The sequence below is a fragment of the Adiantum capillus-veneris genome, chromosome 14 (genome assembly GCF_014529385.1).
Source record: "Adiantum capillus-veneris isolate H3 chromosome 14, ASM1452938v2, whole genome shotgun sequence".
Classification (NCBI taxonomy): domain Eukaryota; kingdom Viridiplantae; phylum Streptophyta; class Polypodiopsida; order Polypodiales; family Pteridaceae; genus Adiantum; species Adiantum capillus-veneris.
Genome location: NC_140944.1, coordinates 22,305,427 through 22,333,202, shown reverse-complemented (window position 1 = coordinate 22,333,202; position 27,776 = coordinate 22,305,427).

Below are 27,776 nucleotides of genomic sequence, written 5' to 3'. Positions count from 1 at the left end.
ACCAGAAAGCGAGCCATGTAACAGCCATCGAATAGGCATGCCACCTCGGCAAATGCCATAGGGAGATGGTGGGGGGTTTGGGGGGGGGGGGATGACAGGAGGCAGCCATGTTGCGAGGAAGAAGAAGGGGGTGGGCGGGGAAGTTGATAAGTGGAGGTGAGGGGGAAGTAAAAGAGTTGGCTTGTGAAGGCCACCATCTATTTATAAGAACCTGGTGGAGAGGGATTCGAGGGAAGGTACTAGCTGGTAGCTTTCTCTCAGTCTGAGCGAAGGCGAAGGCAAGCCACTTGCCACAAGCCAATTGTTTCCCACTTGTTTAGATAACCGATGAGCATTGGATTCCATTATTTTTACGTACCCACAGTAACCTACCTCCCTTGTCCCGGGTCCCATGGCCACGAGGGATGAGCCAGTTGTCTCCCACGTAACCGATGACCATTGGATTCCACTTATACGGTATACATACCCATTGTGCACCATTGTCCATGTCTCGCGAGTCTTGAGTTCCATGTACGACAATGTCTCCAATGTCGCACACTACCACACCATGATAGATAGAATCATGATCATAGAACAGGAAATAAGTAACTTTGTGACTTTTACTGGTGGTTCTAAACTTCTAAGGACATGGTCACACGAAAACAGATAACTATCCTCAATGACGCCCTGGCTCAATCAAGCTCATCTATGCGTGGTCTCACAGGCAACCAACATTTGCGTGGAAACCCGGTTAGAGCCGAGTCTCACATTGCACTAGTAAGATTAATGAATTTAAAGCTTAACTTCAATAATCATAGCACATGAGTATTTCCAAAATGTCAAAATACGGAGAGGATGACGTTGCACGTTCTCCACGAAAAGTTTCTTATTGAGGTGACCACTTTACCTTTTCCGAAATCTTCTCCTCTCTTCTCTTTTAGGAGTTGGAACCAATTTTCGTTGGTTAGTCTTCTAATTCTCACGTTAATAACAGTGAAAAAGCTTGCATTTGCAAGTTTACGATAAAGAATGATCCTATCTTTCTCAACTTTCAAAAAGCGAACATGCTTTGTGAGACCATTATACAAGGAGATTTTGTTAATTTGACTAAATTCACTAGTACACAGCGGGACTCGGGTCTTAATACCCGTGGAAAAGCTTGCATTTGCAAGTTTACGATAAAAAAAGATCGTGTCTTTCTAAATTTTCTAAAAGAAAACATGCTTTGTGAGACCATTGTACAAGGAGATTTTGATAATTTTACTAAATTCACTAGTACACAATGGAACGGCTCTTAGAGAGAGGAGAGAGAATTTATTTCTTGCCATTGCTAGCCTGCAACAATTAGCAAGACAAGTTGTGGGACCAATTTGCAGCATGTGCACTGCTTCCACGTCTCAGAAAAGCTTGCCAACTTGCCACCGGTCAGAATTTCTTTAGAGCACTCACTGGCACAGTTTTGCAACTATGCCAAAACCGGCATGGTTGCAAAAGCTTGGGCTTAGTCTACAAAGCCTCACCTTTCTTGTGTGTGACCACAATGCTGGCATAGTTTCGTGTCAGTATAACTGATAAGTAAGCACCGTGAGACCACCCCCTAAATGGTCCAAGGTGTTGGGGTTCTCTTGCGTGGGGGGTACCCCAAACCCCCAACTGTCTGTCGGTAAATTTTCAACACATCGTCCTACAATACATCCCCACCTCCCCACTGGCCAACTTTCACCATTTTTGGATTTGTTGCCCCGTGAGCCACGAAGGCTTCATGATTCCCCCCGAGGAGACGTTTCCATGATTAGAGCCCCACTTGGGCCACAATCGAGCCCTTGGTCCTCGTGGGTCCAAAACGGCTCGAGGAGCACCCTCGAGACGGCCGTTTTGACAGTTTTGACAAAATTTTGAATTGCGGCTCACAAGTGAGCGGACGACAACCCTTTTGTCGGGATTTCTATCACTGATTTCAGGACTTGGGCGGTTTGTCGGCCGGCCCCCATATTATAGGCAACTATAAGGGCGTAGTACTCCTTTTTGGGTGATCCTGACATATAAGCCGGGTAATACAAAGAGTGTCAGTTGAGCCGTGGAGCCGGGCGGCAATCCTCACATCAATAAATCCAGCGTCCATTCTAGGTTGGAGTCTAGGTAACCCATTGTCAAAAGAGGCGTTGATAAAGGCCTTCGTCCCTTTTCGGAATCATCTTTTTGAAATCATTACAAAGTCCCCGTTCGGGGGTTTTCTCAAAATCGTATCCCTCATGTCTTTCTACATTGTCCCTCAAGTTCTTGTTCGGTTGGCTAATGTGTTTCATTGAAAGATTGTCAAACGTCCGTGGCTCTAAGTCAAGTTGAAGGTCACACATCCAGACCCCAGAACACAAGGCTCAAAGCAAGTCTTTAGGGGGGGGGGGGGGGGAGGGGGGGGGGGGGGGCTCCACAAGAGGGGGAACTGTTTGAAGGTCACACATCCAAACCCCAGAACACAAGGCTCAAAGCAAGTCTTTAGGGGGGGGGGCTCCACAAGAGGGGGAACTGTTTTGGAGTTAACTATTGTCCCACAAAGAGGTGCACTTAGATTTCAAAAGTTATGGTAGGTGTGTGTGAGTTGGAGTCTTTATTAGGTAAGAGCTAAGATCTAAGAGAAGAATGATGATATGAGGTATAATTCTGCTACTATATACATATGGTAGTGATGTGTGTGAACACACTTAGCACCGTCAGGGGCATTTTTTCCCTCACTAGGAAGTTTTTTCCCCCCCACATTGTATATACGCCCCACTCCCAGGAAACCTTAATCTTTCCATTGCACACTAAGTAATACTCTCCCTATTTTCCCCCCCCTGCATTGTATATACGCCCATCACTACCAAGCTATCTTAATCTTTCCATTGCACACTAAGTAATACTCTCTCTGTTGTGTGCCTTGAGCTTCCTTTGTCTTCTCCAAGCTGTGCGTGTTTTCCCGCAACCTAATTCCAACACATTCTTCAACTAGAAGAAGCAATATTTAGTTTAAATCCTCCTTCCAAGCAACTTATAGGGCTTAGAGAGACCCTTAGACAGGAAGAGCTCCTTGAAGAAGTAGCCTTGTCTATAGGGCTTAGAGAGACCCTTAGACATGAAGAGCTCCTTGAAGCAAGTAGCATCGTGTATAGGGCTTAGAAAGACCCTTCAGCTCCTTGAAGCAAGTAGCCTTGTCTATACTAGGGAGTTTTGGGTTGGAAAGATAGATAGACTCACTAAAAACATGTTCGACTTGCTCAAAAGGAAAAAAGCCAAAGACTTCATTCCTCTCCCCAAAAGGAAAGATGGCACTTTTGCTTCTAACCGCAAAGAAAATTTGAGTGTTGCTCATGAATTCTTTTTAGACATCTTCTCTGGTTGCCCCAAAAGAAACAAGGACATAGAGGAGGCAAGGGCAAAAATAGACATGTGCAAGAAGAAGACTATGGACAAAACTATGGCAAAAAGTTGGATGCTCTTTTTTCTTCTTTTTTTTGGTTTTGGGGGGGTGGGGGGGGGGGGGGGGGGACTAATGGAAACTATTTTTAAGTTAAAGAAGGGAAAGTCTCCTAGAATTGATGGCATTTCTAATAATAAGTTATTTTTGGAGTACAAGGACTTTGTCGTTTTCTAGTTGCTCCTAATATAGAAAGAAGCTACTAAGAGAGGACCTCTTTCTATTAAGGTCCATAGTTGTCCTTAAGCTCATTCATCAAAAAGGAAGTAAGGAGGATCTAAGCAATTGGAGACTTATCACCTACCTACTTCCGTCTTCAAAATAATTTTTACTCTCACTTTAGCTAAAAGACTAAGTCTTGTGATGCATAAACTTCTTTTGAAAGAGCAAAGGGGCTTCATCAAAGGTAGATTTATACTTGATGCAATCATCTCTTTATGGTAAGGCATAGAGAATGTTTTTGGGTGTGGTCAAGAATTTTTCTTTTTCAAGGTAGACTTTGGCAAGCCTTATATTAGGATAGAGTAGGAATTTATCTTGCAATCCCTTCATGATATGGGCATGGGGAAAAGATTTATCAACTTTATCCATATTCTGTTTGGTAATGTTGTAGGACAAATAGCTATTAATGGAGAGCTTTCAGATGTTATTATTCTTCAAAGATCTATAAAATGTGCCTTTGACAATTTGCAGATAATACTAATGCAATTATGTGTGAAGACAATGAAACTCAAATGCTTTCTTGAATTGTTTACAACTTTTCTACCTTGCGAGTGGTTTTTTCATTAACCATAGTAAGACAAGTTTTAAGTCTTCTAATGGTACTACTCCAAACATTGTTGCTCTAGCAGGCTGTTAGATTATACAAGATGGACATATATATAGGATTTTGGATATCCCTACGGGTTTCAAGGTAAGTCTGGAACAAAGTAGGATTTAGATAATGGATAAATTCAGAAAAAAGGTTTACAATCGGATGACTGCAACGTACTATGGCAGCCATATATTTTTTTCTTGATCATTACTTTCTTTCATCATTAATTTACTTATTGTCTTATTAGAAGCCTTACAAATACCAAGTTAAGCAAGTTATACAGTTGGAAAGAAGGTTCTTGTGGGGACTTAATGAGATTGGGACAAGGATCCCAAAAGTGGTTTTGTCTACATGTTGCAAGCACAAATCCAGACGGGTCTAGGTATCCTCAGTTCAAAGAACTTAGGTACCAACTTGGCAGCTAAATGGATCCAAAGGTCCATTAATTCCACTGACTAAATTGGGCCTTTCTCCGTAGAAGAGACACTAACCAGTACTATTTGCAGGAGTACAAAGCATGGAAAAAGAAAAACCTGACCCAATGGGACCTTATCACTTCACCAAAGAAGATCAAAGGATCCAAAAAAACCATTTCTACCTCAATGTGGACCAGGTGGTTTGAAGTTAGAGCTAAGTGGAAGGTGCCTAAACACTATTATGTTAAAATAACTTTTTACTTCATGATTCCATCTAGTTTGGGCACTTACAATATAGACAAGGAGCCAAGCTCCGCATAAGGGCACATAACTGTTACAAAGCAAGATAAGATCCTCGCATGACGTCCACAAGAATGGAGTGTTCATGGCTCTTCAAGACATTAGCACTTTTAGTTTGTCTGTTGTTTGAATTTGTCTACAGGATCCAAATTTTTCTCAAAGCTACATTTTGGTCAACAATAGAAAGAGCAAAATGGATCTTCTTCTCATTTTTGCAAAGGAGGCCTACAACAAAATGAATCTTCTTCTCATTTTTTGCAAAGGAGACCTACAACAAAATGAATCTTCTTCTCATTTTTGCAAAGGAGGCCTACAACAAGTTCTCCCATCTACCTTAATTTGATGAAGGACTCAAGTCCAAGCTGAACAAGAAGTGGAATGTAATGGAATTGGCCTATTAACTTGGGAGTAGCGGAAATTAGAGAGAGTACTTTTGTGAAATTACTTTGTGAGCATAGCGGGTGAAAACACCAAGTAGAATTTGTCACTCTACTTTGAGAGAATGAAATGGACTAAAGAGTAGACATGCTTGCGGCAGCTATGTCTCCCAAGCACCAGATGGATTGGTCATCCATCTTGGAAATATGTCGTAGGGTAAATAGGGATCCTCCACCCACTAAGTAAGATTGACTAATGACTAAGGCTTTATCTCTTCTACCTCATAGTCGAGGATGACTATGCTTTCAAGAGAGAGGTAATATCATAAAATCTCATATCTAACCAACTCAAATGATTTTCTCATATTAAACTGACCATTTAATGTGGAAGAATAAACGGGAACAAGGGTTAGGATATAGACATATGCTTATAGATCTATCTGAACACGAGGCCAATGGTAAAGGGGCCCAAATGAGAAATGGTCTATCAAAGAGCAAAGCTAACCAATGGAGCATAAGACCTTAGGGTTAGCTTCAATGAAGACCTCCAATACTTAGTGTAAAAGTCCTTTGACCTTAGGTAAGCTAGGCTAAGCTTGAGGTGGGAACCCAACCCAAGCTTAAGGTGCTTGACATGCTTGATGACTGAGATGCTTGAGTTGCTTGATGACTTAGATGCTTGAGATGCTAGGGTTGTACTTGAGGTAGGAATCCGGCCCAAGCTTGAGGGGCTTAAGGGCCAAGCTTGTGGTGGGAACCGGGTCCAAAGTTGAGTGGCTTGAGGTGTGCAAAAGTCAACACTAATCCCTACAAGAGCCCCGAGGGATGAGAGAGAAAACACACACACACACTCACACAAGGCATGCTTGGTACAAAGAAAGCAAAAGGGACACTTGTCAAGTTCCTCCTCATTTTGCCTTCATGGTGTGCCTGAAGCCTATCGGTTGGCCACCCAAGGGGTCCAATGATCATTTAGAAGATTTAATTAATTGTTTTTACATTTATCAAGTCCTCTCTCTCAAAGGAGAAAGAGGGAACTTGTCCCAAGGCTACCCTTGTTACTTGATTTACCTCCTGCTTGTGATTGGCTAGGCCTGGAGGGGTCCAATGAGCTTCAAGCATGAGCTACAAGGGGTTTTTGACCAAGGAAGCTAGGGGCATGCTTGGGGGATATACTCTCCCACACACACTCACACACACTCTCATTGTGTGAAGTGCAAAGTGCAAGAGCTCCCTCTCCTTCTCCAAGCAAGTAGAGAGGTTGAGATCCTACACCAAGACTCTTGGCTATGGAATGCAAATCCAACCAAGAGCCATGCTTCAATGCTTAAGCTTGCCATCGTCTCCATCTTCATTACTATGCTATTATGTATGCTAGCAAGAAGAGTGATGATAAGTGAGGAACTAATTCTTTCTTCTATAAAATGTTTCTTCCTCCTCTTCCCTACTCTCATTCTCTGCTAGCACTCTCCACCTTCGAAGGTGTTTGAGGTCTTACGACCAAGGCTTGAGATAGTTAAAGATTTCCACAAAGATTATGTTATGTTTGTGATGCATGAATCTTTCCATCTTCATTGCATCACCTAGGTCAGAAAGGAACACAAAGATTGTAGTGTAACAAGTCTCTCTTGATGGGAGAAATCATATTACAAATGTCTATTGGAGAGGGGACCGCCATCTCCACATAAATCTGGTCCTCAATTGTTTTCACATTCTCTAAATTCTCTCTCTTGCAAAAGTATTATTCATGCCAAGTTAACTAAATGCTATGTTTATGTTGCTACAATCAATTATGTTCACCATTACATTCCACTTCTTGTTCAGCTTGGCCTTGAGCCCTTCATCAAATTAAGGTAGATGGAAGACCTTGTTGTAGGCCTCCTTTGCAAAAATGAGAAGAAAATCCATTTTGCTCTTTCTATTGTTGACCAAAATGTAGCTTTGGGAAAAATTTGGATCCTGCAGACAACTTCAAGCAACAGACAAACTAAAAGTGCTAGGAATTTCTTGAAGAGCCATGAACACTTTATTCTTGTGGACATCATGCCAGGATCTTTTCCTTTTTTGTAACACTTATGTGCCCTTATGTGGATCTTGGCTCATTGTCTATATTGTAAGTGTCCAAACCAGATGTAGTCATGAAGCAAAAATTCTATTTTAATATAATAGTGTCTATGCATCTTCCACTTAGCTCTCACTTCAAACCACCTGGTCCACATTGAGATAGAAATGGTTTTTTTGAATCCTTTGATCTACTTTGGTGAAGTGATAAGGTCCCATTGGGTCAGGTTTTTGTTTTTCCATGCTTTGTACTCCTACAAACTAAATTGGTTAGTGTCTCTTGTACGGAGGCCCAGTTTAGTCAATGAAATTAATGGACCTTTCGATCTATTTTAGCTGCCAACTTCATACCTAAGTTCTCTACACTGAGGATACCTTGACCCGCCTGGATTTGTTCTTGCAACATATAGACAAAGCCACTTTTGGTATGTTTGCCCCAATCTCATTACCTCCCCACAAGAACCTTCTTTCCAACTGTTAACCCTCACGGCACACGGACACCCTTTGATCTATAAACATTGTATTGTTTAGAGTCAAGTACCGGGCTTGTCGGACCAATAGGAACAGGGTAAGGGTGATCGCCGATGACAGGCGCACTCTAACTGGAATATTCAAGGAGTTAGTTGGCTAAGTATGGGCGCCCAAGTGTGAATGGGGTGAGCTCATATAAAAGCCACTAAACCTAATTTTTCCTCATTCTCTCATTGTGCAATAGAAGCCGCTCTTGCTCCATCTCCACCTTCTCCTTCACCATCTCCTTGTGTGTGTGTGTGTGTACGTGTGTGTGTGAGAGAGAGAGAGAGTGTGTGAGAGTGTGTGTGTGATCGAGCGTTGCAGCGGCACGACGGCGGCAAGGCGGTTGAGCGCGGTGTAGCGGTGTCTCCCTCTTCTTCGCGGCGCGAGAATCCTTCATTCGCAACTACGCAGGAAGGTGAGTGACACACCATTCTTCCTTGTGAGCTTGTCTGTTGTATGACTGTGTGCTAGGAGCCTTTGTGGCTCGCACACGGCGCATAGCAAGTCCCTAGCCGTGACATTTTTTGCACCGCTGTCGGGGAGCTGCTGCGCGTGAAGCTCCAATGGCGACCTGTAAATTGTATTGAAGCTATTTTTTATGTAGGGAAGGCGCGGCTTAAGTTTGATTATTGTTGTTATGCAAAAACAGTAGAGAAAGACACAATGTTGTTGACTGCATTCAAGTTTTCTGTGTTCTGTTAAGCTCAGATTTCAGCTTACACAGTTAGAATTTCTTGCGTTTCTGCGTTTTCTGCATTTTCTGGTTTGCACTGCACAGTTCTGTCAAGTTTCAATTTTCTGCATTTTCTGTGTTTTTTGGTTTGTGCACAGTTAGGCGCACAGTTAGTTAATTAAGTAGGTTAGTAATTAGGTGAACCACTGATTAGCAGGTCAGTAGGTAGGTGAGACAGTAAATAGTTAGGTGAGGTCAACGCGCACCAAAACGCGTACCAAATAATATCCCAAAAAAAAAAATTATATTTAAAAAAAAATCAAAAAATAAAAACGTGAGTGAGGGGGAGGTTATAAAAACGGACGGGTTGGTTTGTATAAAAGTGAGATCGGGATGGGGATCATTTGACCCAATCCCAATCCCAATCCCAATCCCAAGCCCAAACCCCAAGCCCAGGCTCTGTCTCTGCCTTATGATATAGGGTAGTCTCACTCCTATATATATAGGCTAGACTCACAACGAGGGAGTGAGGAATGTGGGATAAGTCCTACACTCTCCTCTCCTTCATTGCACACTAGGACTTGCTATTTGGAGCCTAGTTTCCCAGCTAGGAAAAGACTGTTTCGGGCTTTTCTGGAGCAAAATAGAACCAAACGGTGGGCTGTAAAGCACAACGCGTCCCTTCTAACAATACGCTCGTTTCGAGCTATCACACGCCCATTCCACGACACGCTCTAAAAAATCTAGCAAGAAAAACAAACAAAAAACACGCAAAAAACAAGTCACAAGGCCTCCTAGAGCAGCTTTTTGACACCTTAGGGTATCAAAAGCACATGCACTTATGCTCTGAGCAGGTGCTAGAGCACGAGCATATTGAGGGTGCCTCTGTTCATACGGACACCCATTACCCATCCACGATAGGCTCTAGACCCTCAGCGGGGACACAAGGTAGCACCACCCAAGACCCTAAAATAGCCGCTAGTGATTCCTCCTCCGACTCAGAAATCATGGAAGCATACCCTACCCAAAACACTGAGAGAGAAGGCCATGCACCTCCCGAAGCTCCACAGCCTAGTACTAGTATGTTTAGCCGTTTCATGGAAACATTAGGTAGAGCTACTCGCTCGAAACCTGATGCAAATGAAGCACACGAAGGAGGTGGAGAAGTGGACTCTCCTTTCACATCGCACGTGGACCCCACACCCCCAAAGAGTGTCCATGTGGATATCCTGCCAACTTCTTACCAAGAAGGCCCTGTTGAGCTGCCTCCTTCAGAAGTTCCCTCTAGAGTGCCGTCGGTGACAAGTAAAACCACGGGGAGCAACATTGCTTCTACCTCACAAGAAACCGTTAACACGTCGACTCTAGAAGGATTTTTCATTAATGATCATTGGACATACGACCTCCACACTGAGGTGTTGACGGATCTACACTCTGGCCACGCCTACCATGTAGGATGGAGAGAGATTGTACGATCCACCTCTAGTGCCACGAGCATTGAAGATCAACTGAAAATGATCTGTAATGTTATCCATGGCATTATTCAATCAGAAAGGCAAAACCGAGGGGTAAATATACTCTCAACTGGCCCCATGATATTTCTGGATACGAGCAAGGCTCAACAGCCTACTCTATCACAAATGGAGACTCCTCTAATGAGTCCCATGGACCCATCTTACATCATTTCACCTGGAGTCTCTATGCAATCTGAGCCTCCGAGCGACAACTTTAGCTTCCCTAACTTGGCTCAACCCTCTATTAAGGAAAACCCAGTGCTCACTCCAGGGATAAGCCTGACAGAGAATGTACCGATGACATCTACGGTTAGCGCAGTGCCACTACCTAGTGTCGTAGTACCTAATATGGGGCCTCGACCGTATGTGCCTCTAGCCCCTTATGCACACATGGCCCCCACACCTCCAATTGTACCACTTGTTTATGCTCCTCGAGTGCCGCTCCCTAGCCCTTATCCGAGTGGACCTATGCCCGGTTATGTTCCATATCCTACATCATCCACACATATGCCAAGACCGGTACCCGTCCCTCTCCCACATATGATTCGAAGAGTACCTCCACCGGCCCTGCCTCCTCACATAGGTGACTTGGCAGCGTTTGCTCAAACCATAGGTCGATCTATCGCGGAAAATATGCGTCATGCATTTGATAGAGAGCCTAGAAGTAAGGTAGTACAAATTGCCAAACTCACGCAAAAATTCAATGGGGACGAAGATGCTAGAAAACACATTGAAGTGTTTGAAAAAGTATGTGATTCCTTAGGGGAACGCAACGAACTACATAAGTGCAATGCCTTAAGCTTGACATTAAGTGGGAAGGCTGGAGATTGGTATAGAACCCTAAGGGTGGACGAGAAAACAATCTACCCTACCCTTCGAAGGTTGTTTCTAAAGGAGTACATACGAGAAGGTGTGCTTTGGGGTGTAGCATCTTAGCTACAGAAGGCCGAACGTAAGGAAGGAGAGTCAGTAAGGGACTTCATTAGTCGTCTAAAGCACTTAAACTCTCGTTGCCCTGTAAATGAGCGCTTCAACAATAACCAACTGCTTGATCGATTCATTCGAGGGTTGAGGAATGAAGGAATCTATAATGGACTAGTGATTAGAGGTATCACAACCTGGGAAGATGTCACTGCCAATGTAATCCAATTAGAGGACAACTTGATGATAGCAGGCATGAGGGTGTCTACTGACACGAGATCCACTAGCTCACAAGCCATTGAGTATAAACCCATGACTGCAAAGCCCATTGCCAATGAGCCAAAGGTATTTGAGACATTCTTGACAGACCTCACCAAGGCAATCCAAGAGTCTCTTAAGGATAATCGACCCCCTCAAAATAGTCACATGTATCCAAGAAGGGAGCAACAAAGGTGTTCCATTTGCTTAGGTCCACATAGCACTAGTGAGTGCCCTACGTTTAGAGTAAAATTTAATGGAACTTGCAACGCATGTGGTAGGTATGGTTACCAAGCTAAGGATTGTTTAATGATCAAACGTATGATGGCAAATAGACCACCTGTAGCCTGGACGGATGCCCCTCGAGCTCCTGTATTGATGCCTCCTCCACTTGTTGAGCAACTACCGCAACACATGGTCCCTAGATCTCAAAATGTTGTACAAGCTACACCGCTACCACCTCCTGTGCTAGGACCGCAGCCCCCGCATCCAAGAGTCGCCCCTATGAACCAAGTGGGTTGCGAGCCATCTAATGCTTATGCAGATGGCTGTGAGGAGGAAATAGACACTAGTATTGCCTACGGACTTGATACATTGGAAGAGTGTCCTATATACTACATGGAAGATTGTTGGGGGCAAGTCAAGCCGGTTTATCAAGCTGCTGCTCTCGCATCCAGAGGTCAAAATATCAACACCCAGGCTAGGAGGCCACCTCTTCAATGCTACGAGTGTGGTGGACCACATCGGGTAGCGGAGTGCCCTATTAGGCTGCAAAAGAATGCTGCACAGATGCAAATGAATCAAGGGAGCATGTCTGCAATGTCAATACTCACATGTAATCGTTGTGGCATAGATCACTTGATTACCCAATGCCCCTATAACCCAAATGCGCCTAAAATCACACCCCTAAATTTGGTTGAAATTGCTAGTGTGACATCGCCAATACCACCCATCGCACCCGCTTATGCGATTACACGGTCCATGCTTCAAGGGCCAGGCCATATCCTTGAAGAGAGAGATACCGCGTCAGTTATCCAAGCAAAGAAAAAGAAGACACGAAGAAAGAGGTCGCAGAATACGGGAAATTCAAAGCCAAGTTCCAAAACAAACATAGGAACAGGAGATGACCCCGTGTATATGAATGACCTCGAGGATGATTCAGATTCAATCGAGACAATGGAGACTAGAACCAATACCAGAAAGGGAAAGACCGACAAAGAAAACCGTAACATGGAACCAAATGAAAACCGAATAAGAGAAAACCATAAAGAGCCTCTGAAAACACCACAAGTGTTTCCAAATCCAATCCAAGACCCCCAAGATAAACTGCAGGGGCAAAAAGGGAAGAATCGTAAAAAGAAGATTGGGACGTACCCAAACCCAGTAGACGAGATTGAGAAGGTGAAACATCTAAGAGGTTTAGTGGAGGAGACTCAAAGGAAACTGGAACCAGAAGCCATGCATGTCAAAATTCATGACACAGTGTTTCCCACGCAAGTTCATCCACCCCACATGAACCATAGACCGTTATCCATACCTAGTATCATCCAAGAAGGGAGTGAGGACGGGACATCAGAAAGTGAGCATACACCTTTCTTGTTGGAAAGGATGTTTAACGAAGGAATACTTGATCCCATTGAGGAATATGAGATTCCATCCTCACCAGTTCCTAGTCAAGGACCTACACCCTGCAAAATGCCAATGAATGTTGCCAAACTAGTGGACTTCATGTCTTCTGAGGTCCGAACCACGATCATAGCAAAGCTGTATGGAGATCCTGAGTTATTCTTTGCACTTCGAGCAGTCCTTAACGGAGAGCTACAAACGGGATTACTGCAGTTTGCGCAAACAAATAGGCCTGACTCGATTATGATTGATGAGGAAAATCATGTGCAATAACTTGACTTAGATGGACACGAGTCTGTGATCGAGGTACCCATTAACGAATTAGGGCAGTATTTTGAAGGCGACGAGTCTAATGCGACCCTACCCATCACTACCAAGGGATTAACTATAAAGGGAATTCTTGATGGTGGAGCGGGAGTTAGCATCGTTACAAAAGATTGTTGGGAATCCATGGGAAAACCCCGCCTCAATGTTACTAACATTGTGGTAAAGATGGCAAATGGTACCATAGCCAAACCTATGGGGATGCTCAAGGATCTTAAGATCAAAGTTCTAGGACACAAGGTACGACATACGTTCATTGTAATGGATTTCTCTAAACACCTTATGTCATATGAAATGATTTTAGGACGACCATTCATGAGGGAAGCACAAATGGTTCATGATTGGTCTAAGAATCATGTCTATTTGCAATTCCAAGACTCTGTCCTTAGAGTGGATTTGGTGACTGGTAAGGTACACCCCTTAGGGAGTAAAACCATTATTGATCATCGCTCTGACACCACAGTTCACTCGGCCCCACTACAATATTGTTACACTTGTAAGAAGGATACAGACATTCGCCAAGATTCTCCTTACATGGATGTGTTACCGGGTATGACGGAATCAGACAACGTGGATTGGGTACACCTAGCTGCAACCATAGATACCTGGGGAAATAGAGGAACCACTTGGGTCACACCAAAGGGGGAAGAGGTACCACAAATTGCACCTCTGAACATGATAAGTTCCATACATGCATCTTCTAAGGGCAAGGCAATTGTAGACCAATCTGACAGTGACACCGATAGCTCAATAGAAGACTTTGACCAACAGGACTCAGACACGGACTCCCAGAGTGAAACGGATTCTGAATCTCATGAATTAGAGAGTGGAGCAAGTTAAGAGTCAAAACATTCGGAAGGACCGAGCACATCAACCGATGATAGCTCCTCCGAGAGTGAAGAGGACACCAACGAGGACTCCTTTAGTGAGCCAGATCTAAATGAAAATCAAAAGCAGGTCTCAAATAAGAAAAAGAAAAACTTTAGGAGGCGTCAATATCGAGCCAATGTATGTGCTAGGATAAAAAAGAAGAGATCCTCAGCAGAATGGCTTAGTTATATAGGAGCATGTGATGCTCATCGAAAATTGGTAGACGATTGGGGTGAATATCTCCAAAATGTTATGTGGTGTAGACCACGACCCCATGACATAGCCCAATTAGAGATCATAGACAAGCCAAAGTTGGTCGCACTGCAAGGAGGCGTCAAAACCAAGAGTTAGCTCGACAACACAAGAAAGCAGAAATAGAAGCACAGACCAAAGCACAACCAGAATCCACAGACTTGCATCCTGCACCAGAACATTTCAAATCTTACACCACAGGGGAAGCAAAGGTTGTGTACACAAAAGCCCAAAGAATACCTATCGATGGGAATAATGGAATCTATGATGGTCCGGCAATAGTTAAAGAAATAGAATTAGCCGACCCCGGTGAAGAATCAAAACCTGTTTTTATTGCCCAAGACCTCACAGAAGTTGAAGAGGCGGTCCTCAAAGAGCTTCTCAAGGAATTCAAGGACATATTCGCTTGGACATACCATGATATGAAAGGTGTTCCACCTGCTGTGGTCCAACATACAATCCCTATGATTAACACTGCGAAGCCCATACAACAAAGACCCTACCCGATGAATCCTAAGTACGCAAAGATCATTCAAGAAGAACTAGAAAAGCTTATCAAATGTGGGTTCATATATCCTATTGAACACTCTGAATGGGTGTCTCCAATAGTTATCGTGCCAAAAAAGAATGGGAAACTCAGGGTGTGCGTGGACCTCAAAAAAGTTAATGTAGCTACTAGAAGAGACCATTACCCCCTACCATATTCCGAACATGTACTCGAAAGAGTTGCAGGCAAGGAAGCTTATAGCTTTCTAGATGGGTACTCAGGCTACAACCAAATCACGATAGCGCTAGAGGACCAAGCTAAAACTGCCTTCATCACAAAATTTGGCGTGTTTGCATTTCGTGTGATGGCTTTTGGCTTAACAAATGCCCCTGCTACATTCCAACGATTAATAAACACTGCTTTTAAAGAATATTTGAGAGAGTTTTGTGAAGCTTTCTTAGACGACCTTTGTGTTTACTCTTCTTGGAAAGAACATCTATCATGTTTGCAGAAGGTGTTTGAAAAGTGTAGGTTATATCGTATCTCATTGAACCCGTTCAAATGCCAATTTTGGGTCAAGCATGGAGTTATTTTAGGGCATATAGTATCTAAGAATGGTATCTCAACCGATGAGAGCAAAATTAAAGTGATTCTAGAGTTACCACCACCAACCAATTACAAGGGAGTTCAAAGGTTCATGGGACACGTGGGTTACAAGCTTCTCATTGAATTTAAATGGACTGAAGAGTGTGACCAGGCCTATGAACAATTGAAGAAAACACTAGCAAGTGCTTCGATTTTAAGGACACCTAACTGGCATGTCATTTTCCATGTGCATATTGATGCATCAAACTTTGCTATTGGGTGTGTTCTTACTCAACCAGGAGAACATAAATTGGACTATCCCATTAGCTTTGCAAGCCGTCAATTGAACGATGCTGAAAGGAACTACACCACTACAGAGCGAGAAGGTTTAGCAATGGTTTATGCAATAAAGAAATTTCGCTACTACCTTCTGGCAAACAAGTTTGTATTTTATGTGGATCATCAAGCGTTGCTGTATCTGGTAAACAAGCCATGCTCCACAGGAAGAATCACACGATGGTTGTTAATTCTTCTGGAGTTTGATTTCACGATTGTAGTGAGACCCGGTAAAAGGCACGTCATGGCTGATCATTTGTCTCGCATACCCAATGGTGAAGCCCCTACAGGAGTTGATGATGACTTACCCGATACTTCCCTATTCATAGTTGAGACTATGCCTGAATGGAGTGAGAACATTGTTAACTTTTTAGTTAATGGTTTTCCACCCAGGGAACTTCGTAAGGATATCGCTTGAAGGCTAGTAAAAGAATGTGAACCCTATTGTTTGATTGCCGGAACTCTGTATAGACTAGGCAAGGATGATATTCTTAGGCGTTGTGCCCGCGAGGATGAATATTTGTATATCTTGCAAGAAGCACATATGGGCATAGCAGGAGGACATTTTTCAGGAGACCTGACTGCTAGAAAGGTGCTGCAATCAGGCTATTGGTGGCCAACTTTATTTAAGGATGCATCACTTTTTACAAAAGGGTGTGATGAGTGCCAACGTTACAAGACCACACAGCGCAAAGACAGAATGCCCTTACATCCTATTAAAGTAACCCAACCATTTGAAAAATGGGGCTTAGACTTTGTAGGTCCAATTAGTCCCGCAACTCGCAACACTCAATCTCCATATATTCTAGTTGCTACGGACTATGTAACAAAGTGGGCTGAAGCTAAGGCTTCACAAAAAGCTGACGCGAGGATAACAACTAAGTTTCTTTTTGAGAACATTATCACAATATTTGGTTGCGCTTTTGAAATTGTTAGTGATAATGGTATCCATTTTATAAATGAGGTAATAAGAGAGCTTACCACGACCTTTATGATATCCCACCATAAGTCTACACCTTATTACCCGCAAGCTAATGGACAAGCCGAGAGCACCAACAAGACTCTAATCTCTATTTTAACCAAGACGGTAGAAGCTCATCGCACTGATTGGGATTTGAAGTTGACATCTTCTCTATGGGCTTATCGTACTGCTTATAAAGTGGCTATTAATTGTACGCCATTCAAAATGGTATACGGCCAAGAAGCGGTTATGCCTTGGGAGTTTGTCATTCCTAGTCTTAGGGTAGCTTCGCAAGAAGGATGGAATGGTAACCCCTTAACCGAGCGTTTGTATATCTTAGAAAACTAGACGAAGAGAGACAGTTGGCTGTGCAAAATGATCTTGTGGAAAAGGATAGGAGAAAGAAGTGGTTTGATCGCCATGTGAAGGACAAGGACATCAAAGTTGGTGATAAAGTCCTTATGTATGGAGTACATAAAGAGAAGAAAAAGTTGAAATATGCTGGTAAAGGACCATATAGAGTATGTGAAATTACCCCACAAGGTACCCTTCGTATGGAAACTCTTGATGGAGTTGAAACCATTGGATTCCTCAATGGGAGTAAATTCAAAAGATATTATGATCCTTTAAGCCAAGAAGAACTACGGGCCATTCATCAAAAGAAGGCCGCCAAAGCACAAACCGAGTTAAAGAAGATACAAGCTCAAGCTGAGGCTAAGGAGCGACAACAACGTATAAGACAAAAACGAGAGGCTAACCTTGGAGTCACAAATGCATTCCACGTGGAAATCGAAGAGGATTGGTTGGACTCTGACACACCTCTATGATACCCTATTGAGTTAAATGGTGCCTATGGAAAAGTGCTATATAACGCCTTATTGGACACGGGTGCTAAATATAATCTGCTATCCTATGGGGTGTGGTGTCAGTTAGGGAAGCCACCTCTATCTGAGAGTATTATCCAAGTCAAGGGTGTCAACAAGAAAAAAACTACAGTTTTTGGAATCTGGCACACTTCTATCAGTTATGACAATGGAATTGTAGCTCAAGACTTTTTGGTCATGCCTACTAGAACTATGGAGGGTAATATAAACCTAGGACGCACGTGGATGATAGCCACCAAATGCACTATTGATTGGGGGACTGGGGGTGTCACAACGCAAAAACCAACTCTTATCCCTACCACTCAAGCCATAGTCCCTGAGATATTGCCTAAGGAAATAAAACCCAAGACATTGCATGTCCAGGAGGTTGAACCATACGTCCCCATAGCCCAACTCTCTAGATCTTCAACTGATGTAGTTGAAAGAAAGCTTGAGACACACAAGAACCATCCTAATATAACAAGGAAAGCATACAAGTGGGTCCCTAAAGCTTCTTTAGTAACCATGGCTGATGCTAAAAAACGGAAGCCTCGTAAGAAACGTCCCACTCGCTCCAAGAAATGTAAGAAAACGTGGCACTGGATTCCTAAACGGCTATTAAAAGCCCAAGGATACTATAAAGGAAATGATCAAATCTGGGTGCCCAAACGTAAATTGTACTCTTACCTGTCACGTGGCCCATGTAAACCCAATCCTGTGGCTCCGAAACAAATTGAAAATCGTGGAAAGGAAAAAATCATGGAATGCGACGCACCTGCTCCAGAGCTAGTTTGGGTACCAAAGAAAGAACGATTTGTTCCACCTAGCTCAGGAACAGGAAAAGCAAATGAAGCTTCTTGCTCTTCATGTAGTTCCTATACGGAAATAGAAGCTTCGACACAACCTCCACCTACCATTGTACATATCCATACAAGCAAGAAAGAGTTTACACCTCCCGTTGTAGATTCACCACCTCCAACAATGTTGCAAATAAAATCATGGGAGAGTACCTTACCACCCTTGCAACTAGATGAAACACATAGGGTGATCGAAAACTACTGGTTAAAGCCTTTACCCATAACAACTTGGAACAATTGGTTTCAAAAGGTGACGACATCATTCCAAAAAGTATGATCTACCCAAGGAAGGGGGGAGTGTTTGCTGACATCCGTCATTCACTTGCTTCCCTCTCAACCTTCCTCCCTGACCTCTCAATCTCCAATCTTAGGGAATGTATATATAAAGCCTTATACTCACAAAAACAAGATAAAAAAGTAAAAGAGCAAGAGTCATAACACAAAATAATAAAAACAAATTATGCACAAGAACACGACCCTTGTAATATTTGCACTCTAACCATCATCTATTTGCGTGTACAGATATGGCTAGTACGCTAGAGTCATCCACTCCTGCCTTGGGTGAGAGGTACCCTCGTTACTTTTCACAAATGTTTCACATGGTCTTTCCAGTTCTTGCATGTGAATGGGATTTGATAGGTACGCTAGCATGTGAGAGGAATTTTGAGGAGTTAGAATGGCTGATACGTCTCTTGACCACGTCTGATCCATACTTAGTAGAGAGCGTTTCTCCCATTGCACAAGCCTACCCTTTTGACCAAGATGACTATAGGCGTCTAGTGACCTTCTTAGTAAACATGGGCACCTATGATGAAGAAGAAAATTTACATGACTACACGGATGGCACATATGGTCTCATGGATGATGACTTTGTTTATCTCGATGACGAGGATAGGGGTTTAGCCTTAGGGTTTCCCCCCAACCTCTACAATATCCTATTCCCTTGACTCTTTAGGGGGAGTGCAAATAATTAGGTTAGGGTTCCTTATGTTTTTTGTTGTGTTCAATAAGTGTTGGTACCTATTCCCACTAATGTGCCTTCTGGAGGTATTCCTTTTGTTTCCTAGTGTGTACAGGAGCGTGTTGCTATTGATAGGATTTGGACCTTCATGGAACCTTTCTCTCGTTCACACTTCAAATCAAGCGCGACCATCAACACAAACAGGTGTTTTATGTCCATTAGCATTGCCCTTATCTTTTTGCATCCATGTTTGTCTGCTTTGATTGTGATTGGTAGCATAATATTCAGCGCATTTGCTTAGTATCAAACATTTAATTCAGTGTAATATTTTGTCATAATCACTTGTCTAGGTTTAAAAATCAAGCAGTCCGACTAAGCTAGTTTGACCAAGCTAGGTATTAGAAATCTTCTCTTAATACCATGGGGAATTCCTTCCTAATAAGCAATGGTTACTTAGGTTTTTAATCCGATTTAGGCAGCATTGTGTGAAATGTACTAGGGATTTCTAGTGGGCTTAACCCTATTGACCTTTAGCTTAAGTATTATAAAGGGAGTTTACTAATGTGATGAGCCTGGGGAGGGTAATAGTGTTATATGACCCCACAAAGTTACAAAATTAAAATGCTGAAAATGAACAAACAAAAAATCAAAGTGCCACAATGTAAAATTTTAAGCTGGAAGAGAAATCCCTGCTTAAATTGGTACTTCACTCACATGTATCGCCTATGGTACTAGAGCCCTAGAGGTTCCCAGTGTGGGCGTTTTTCCTTGAAAAGCAAAAAACCCAAGGCATACAAAATAAGCACACACATCAAAACTGAATCAATGTGAAAAGACTTTGGGGGGTCAAAGAAAAGGTAATCAGTCAGGCAATGATTTCATGAGAAATTCCTTTTATCGTAGCTTAACTACAAGGTCTTCTAGGTATAGCCTCTAGTCAGCCCTCGAACATCAAATACTTGGCTCTCGCGATTAAACAACTTAATTGACCAGAAAAAAATTGAGAAGTTAAGCCATGGTATTAATAGTCAAGCTCTAGTGCCTTTTGACCGTTAAATTAGCGACCCCGGACTTGTTTAATTTTTTACCTTTACATCTGTTTATGCATTTGATTATATTGCAATTTAATGTTTATTGCTGACAAATTGTCTAAAATTCTGTTACCAATCAATTTGTCTATCTAAAATTACATATGATTTTTAATTGTATATGAGAATGCAATTACTGTGGCAATGTTGTTTGATTTTGCAGTGATTGAAGAAGGCTACGCACATCCATGTCGACTGCTCTTCCATCTCGACGAACGAGCTTCGACTGGATAGCTTCCGAGGACGGAATCTACATCAGGAAGGGGGGCATGTTAACCCTCGCGGCACACGGACACCCTATAATCTATAAACGTTGTATTGTTTAGAGTCAGGTACCGGGCTTGTCGGACCAATAGGAACAGGGTAAGGGTGATCGCCGATGACAGGCGCACTCTAACTGGAGTATTCAAGGAGTTAGTTGGCTAAGTATGGGCGCCCAAGTGTGAATGGGGTGAGCTCATATAAAAGCCACTAAACCTAATTTTTACTCATTCTCTCATTGTGCAATAGAAGCCGCTCTTGCTCCATCTCCACCTTCTCCTTCACCATCTCCTTGTGTGTGTGTGTGTGTGTGTGTGTGTGTGTGTGTGTGTACGTGTGTGTGTGTGTGTGTGTGTGTGTGTGAGAGAGAGAGAGAGAGAGAGAGAGAGAGAGAGAGTGTGTATGATCGAGCGTTGCGGCGGCACGACGACGGCGAGGCGGTTGAGAGCGGCGTAGCGGCGTCTCCCTCTTCTTCGCGGCGCGGGAATCCTTCATTCGCAACTACGTAGGAAGGTGAGTGACACACCATTCTTCCTTGTGAGCTTGTCTGTTGTATGACTGTGTGCTAGGAGCCTTTGTGGCTCGCACACGGCGCATAGCAAGTCCCTAGCCGTGACACCAACCGTACAACTTGTTTAACTTGTATTTTTAAGGCTTCCAACAAGACAATAAGTAAATTAATTATGGAAGAAAGTAATGATCAAGAACAAATTATGTGGCTGCTATAGTAGGTTTGCAAACTTTTTTTCTGAATTTATCCATTATCTAAATCCTCCTTTGTTCTAGACTTACCTTGAAACACATAGAAATACTCAAAAGCATAAATATCTTTCCATCTTGCATGATCTAACAGCTTCCTAGAGAAACAACGTTTGGAGTAGTACCATTAGAGGGTGAAAGCATTTTAACCTGTCATGCTTTTTCATGTCCCAGACAATGCTAACTAGCACAATTTTGACATATGCTAACTAGTACAATAACTTGAGCTACATCTCCAAGATCTATGACATATGATATATCAATAGAAAACTCTTGAAACAAGGAATCCAAATGTACAACCTCCGATAAATTTTGATATTATTTGTAAAAAATTTACCGGATGCCCAACTTTTCGAAGATGTGCTAACTTGAAACTGCTAACTAGCACAAAAAGGACGACAGGTTAACATGCTTTCACCCTAGAAGACTTAAAACTTGTCTTATTATGGTTAATGACAAAGCCACTGGCAAGGTAGAAAAGTTGTAAACAGTTCAAGAAAGCATTTGAGTTGCATTGTCTGCACACATAATTGCATTAGTATCATCTACAAATTGTCGAAGGCACATTTGATAGATCTTTGAAGAATAATAGCATCTGAAAGCTCTCCATTAATAGCTATTTGTGCTACAACATTACCAAGCAGAATATGGATAAAGTTGATAAATCTTTTCCCCATGCCCATCTCATGAAGGGATTGCAAGATAAATTCCTACTCTATCCTAATATAAGGCTTGTCAAAGTCTACCTTGAAAAAGAAAAATTCTTGACCTGACCCAAAAGCATTCTCTATGCCTTACCATAAAGAGATGATTGTATCAAGTATAGATATTCTACCTTTGATGAAGCCCTTTTGCTCTTTCAAAATAAATTTATGCATCACAAGACAGTCTTTTAGCTAAAGTAAAAGTAAAACTTATTTTGTAGACGGAAGTCAGATAGGTGATAAGTCTCCAATTGCGTAGATCTTCCTTACTTCCTTTTTTATGAATGAGCTTAATGCCTGTGGACCTTAATAGAATGAGTTCCTCTCTTAGTAGCTTCTTCGTATATTAGGAGCAACTAGGAAACGACAAAGTCCTTATACTCCAAAAATAACTTATTATTAGAAATGCCATAATTCTAGAAGACTCTCCATTCTTCGAGCCGTTTGGACCCACGAGGACCAAGGGCTCGATTGTGGCCCAAGCGGGCCTCTAATCATGAAAACGTCCCTTTGGGGGGACTCATGAAACCATCGTGGCTCACGGGGCGACAAATCCAAAATGGTGAAAAATGGTCCGTGGGGAGGCAGGGATATATTGTAGGACGATGTGTTGAAAATTTACCGACGGCCAATTGGGATTTAGGGTACCCCCCACGCAAGAGAACCCCAACACCTTGGACCATTTAAATGGTGGTCTCACGGTGCTTTGTTATCAGTTATACTGACAAGAAACTATGCCAGCATTGTGGTCACGCACAAGAAAGGTGAGGCTTCGATGACTAAGCCCAACCTTTTGCAACCATGTCGGTTCTGGCATAGTTGCAAAACTGTGCCGATGAGTGCTCTAATGAAATTCTGACCATTGGCAAGTTGGCAAGCTTTTCTGAGACGTGGAGACAGTGCACATGCTGCAAATTGGTCCCACAACTTGGCTTGCTAACTGTTGCAGGCTAGCAATGGCAAGAAATAAATTCTCTCCCCTCTCTCTAAGACTCGTCCCGTTGTGTACTAGTGAATTTAGTGAAATTATCGAAATCTTCTTGTATAATGGTCTCACAAAGCATGTTCGCGTTTAGAAAATTTAGAAAGACAGGATCCTTTTTTATCATAAACTTGCAAATGCAAGCTTTTTCACGGGTATTAAGACCCGAGTGCCGCTATGTGCTACTAAATTTTGACAAATTATCAAAATCTCCTTGTATGGTCTCACAAAGCATGTTTGCTTTTAGAAAGTTTAGAAAGATAGGATCCTTTTTTATCGTAAACTTGCAAATGCAAGCTTTTTCACAGTTATTACCATGAGAATTAGAAGACTAACCAATGAAAATTGGTTCCAACTCCTAAAAGAGAAGAAAGGAGAAGATTTAGGAAAAGGAAAAGCGGTCACCTAAATAAGAAAAGAAACTTTTTGTGGAGATCGTGCAACCTCATCCTCTCCATATTTTGACAATAGCTCGTGCGACCCGCCTACGGCGGGTCTCGCTCGCTCTTACCATCAGTAAAACGGTAAAACTCTGGTGATGCTTAGGCATGCCAACACTATCTACATAAGCCCTACATTGAGAGAGAGAGAGAGAGAGAGAGAGAGAGAGAGAGAGAGAGAGAGAGATGTGTTTGATGCCTTCCTCTCTTGCCTATAGACAATGGTCGTGTCCTTTCTCCCAATCCGTCTATTTTATTTGTAGCCCATTTAAATATACAAAATTCTATTCCGCTATAATTTGCTCTGGTTTCTTGGCGCTGCTCTACTGATTGCATCTAGAGAGACCCTCGTTTTGCATCCGTTGAAAACAGCCCAGAGCTTCTTGGCCAATTTCGGCATATCCCACAATTAGTGCATTCCAAGAGACGACATCCCAGACAGGAAGATTTTCTAGCACTTTTTGTGCTTTATGAAAGTGCACTATATTTGTGGAACCTGGCTTTGGTGGACATATCCTGCAATCAGTGCACTCCATAAGAAAAAAATGCAGATAGGAACCTTGTTGAGGACTTGTTGCGCTTTAAGAAGTGCACCATACTTGACGTACAGATTGTCCATCTTGCAATCAATGCACTCCATGAGACAACATTGCAGACATGAAGCTTGTCAAGGACCTGTTGCGCTCTGAGAAGTGCATCACCCTCTCTTTGTATCTGTTGAAAACAGCCAAGAGCTTCCTTACCCTGACCCTATTGGACATATCCCACAATAAATGCACTCCATGAGAAAACAATTGTGGATTCGAAGCTCATCCAAGACTTGTTGTGCTCTAAGAAGTGCAGCGCTCTTTGCATACATACTGACTAACATATTGCCTAAATATGTGTTCTTTTCAAGTAACCTATTATTACGACTACCAGCATGTATCCTACTCCCTTCAAGATGCAAGGGTATGTAAATGCATCTTGGGAGACACCTCACTTCACATCCGCCAAAAACAGCCCAGAGCTTCTTGGCTCTGCCCAAGTTCGGCATATCCCGCAATCAGTGGATTCCAAGAGGAGACGACATGCAGGAATGAAAGCTTCTCAAGCACTTTTTGAGCTTTATGGAGTGCACCCCATTTGGCATATATACGTCAACCAAGGCAATCTTGGCACCTTTCAACAATACTTGACTAGCAATATCATCATAATTTCTTTTGCCCATATCAGAGTCTTAGTAATGAAAAATGCCTTCAAGGTGCAAGCATTTACATGGTTGCACTTGGAGAGATCCCCTCTCTCTGCATCAGCAGAAAACATCCCAAAATTCCTGACACTGATCCACCCTTGCCTTCAAGATGCAAGCGTATGTGATTGCATCTCGGGAGACACCCTCGCTTCACACTCGCCAAAAACAGCCTAGAGCTTCTTGGCCCAGCCCTGACCCTGGCCTTCAAGATGCAAGCATATGTGATTCCGCCAAAAACAACCCAGACCGTCTTGGCCCTTTCCAAGTTGGGCATTCTCGCGCCAAAAACAGACCACAGCTTGCCCCTGCCCGGACCCTTGCCTTCAAGATGCAAGCTTATGTAATTGCAACCCTCACGTCACATCTGCCAAAAACAACCGAGACAGTCTCCAAGTTGGGCATATCCCACAATCTCTGCACTCCGTGAGACAATAATTGCCGATTTGAAGCTCGTCCAGGACTTGTTGTGCTCTGAGAAGTGCGCTCTCAGAAGTGCAACACACTTTGCATACATACTAACTAAAATATTGCTTAAGTATGTATTCTATTCAAGTAACCTACTATTACGAATATCAACATGTATCCTACTCCCTTCAAGATGCAACGGTATGTGATTGCATCTCGGGAGACAACCCTCTCTTTGTATCTGTTGAAAACAGCCGAGAGCTTCCTTACCCTAACCCTATTGGACATATCCCGCAATAAATGCACTCCATGAGAAAAAAATTGCAGATTCGAAGCTCATCCAAGACTTGTTGTGCTCTAAGAAATGCAACGCACTTTGCATACATACTGACTAAAATATTTCCCAAGTATGTGTACTTTTCAAGTAACCTATTATTACGAATCTCAGCATGTCTCATACTCCCTTCAAGATGCAAGGGTATGTGATTGCATCTCGGGAGACACCCTCGCTTTGCATCCGCCAAAAACAGCACAGAGCTTCTCAGCTCTGCCTAAGTTTGGCATATCCCGCAATCAATGCATTCCAAGAGACGACATGCAGGAATGAAATCTTTCAAGCACTTTTGGAGCTTAAGGGAGTGCACCCCATTTGGTATATACACTTCAACCAAGGCAGTGCCAAGCTCCTTTCAACAATCACTGACTAACAATATCATCGTGATTTCTTTTGCCCATATCAGAGTCTTACTAATGCCAGATGCCTTTAAGGTGCAAGCACGTACGTGGCTGCATTTGGAGAGATGTTCTCTCTTTGCATCAGCTGAAAATATCCCAAAATTCCTAACCCTGATCCACCCTTGCCTTCAAGATGCAAGCGTATGTGATTGCATTTGGGGAGACACTCTCGCTTCGCATTCGTCAAAAACAGCCCAGAGCTTCTTGGCCCTGCCCGGACCCTTACCTTCAAGATGTAAGCATATGTGATTGCAACCCTCGCTTCGCATCCGCCAAAAACAATGGAGACCGTCTCCAAGTTGGGCATATCCCGCAATCAATTCATTCCATGAGACAGCAATTGCGGATTCCAAGCTCGTCTAGGACTCGTTATGCCGTGGAAAGTGCAACACACTTTGCATAAACAATGACTAACGTGTTGCCTAAATATGTGTATTTTTCAAGAGGCAAGCGTATGTGATTGCATCTCAGGAGACACCCTCGCTTCTCATCCCACAAAAACAGCCTAGAGCTTCTTGACCTGCCCAAGTTGGGCATATCCCGCAATTAATGCATTCCAAGAGACGACACTTAGGAATGAAATCTCCTCAAGCACTTTTTGATATTTATGGAGGGCACCACATTTGGCATACACGTCCACCAAGGTAGTGCGAAGTACCTCTCAACAATCCCTAACTAACAATATGATCGCAGAGTCTTGTGTAATGCCAATGTGGTTGCATTTGGAGAGATGCCCTGTCTCTGCATCTGCTGGAAACAGCCCAAAATTCCTGACCCTAACCCGCCCTTGCCTTCAAGATGCAAGCTTATACGATTGCATATGGGGAGAATCCCTTGCTTCGCATTCGCCGAAAACAGCCCAGAGCTTCTTGCAAGGCTACCCGGACCATTGCGTTCAAGCTGCAAGTGTAAGTGTTGCAACCCTCGCCCTTCGCATCCGCCAGAAACAGCCCAGACCGTCTCCAAGTTGGGCATATCCCACAATTAGTGCACTCCATGAGACAATAATTATAGATTTGAAGCTCATCCAGGACTCGTGGCGCTCTGAGAATTGCAAAGAACTTTGCATTCATATTGACTAACATATTGCCGAAGTAGGCATCAAAGTTGGGAGCAAATAGCATACATTGGTTTCATGCCTTTCTTGGGGATGCCACATATGAAGTAGTAAGTTTCCCTTTTTACCCAGGCTATCTCTCCAAATGCAATGACGTACACTTGCACCCCTTGAAGGCATCTGGCATTACACAACACTCTGATATGGGCAAGAGAAATCACAAAAGGTTCTTGGCACTGCCTTGGTCCATGTATGCCAAATGTTGTGCACTCCATAAAGCTCAAAATGTGATTGAGGAGCTTTCATTCCTGGATGTCGTCTCTTGGAATGCATTGATTGCGGGATATGCCCAACTTGGGCAGGGCCAAGAAGCTCTGGGTTGTTATTAATGGATGGAAAGTGAGGGTGTCTCTGAGATGCAATCACATACGCTTGCATCTTGAAGGGAGTAGGATACATGCTGATATTCGTGATAGTAGGTTAGTTGAAAAGAACACAATCTTTAAGGGCTAGGGAAGAAGGATGTAGCACACGTCAAATAGGCAACTCCTCTGATGAGTGCGCGGCGATGTGTGCAAGTGATAGAGCACACGAAGAAGTTCAAGGCTTGAGCTTTGGAGTGGGGCGAAGGCTTGCAGAGCAAGGAACGGTCGGGAACGAAGAGAGAGTGAGAGAGAGAGAGAGAGCACGATTTTGAGAAGGGGAA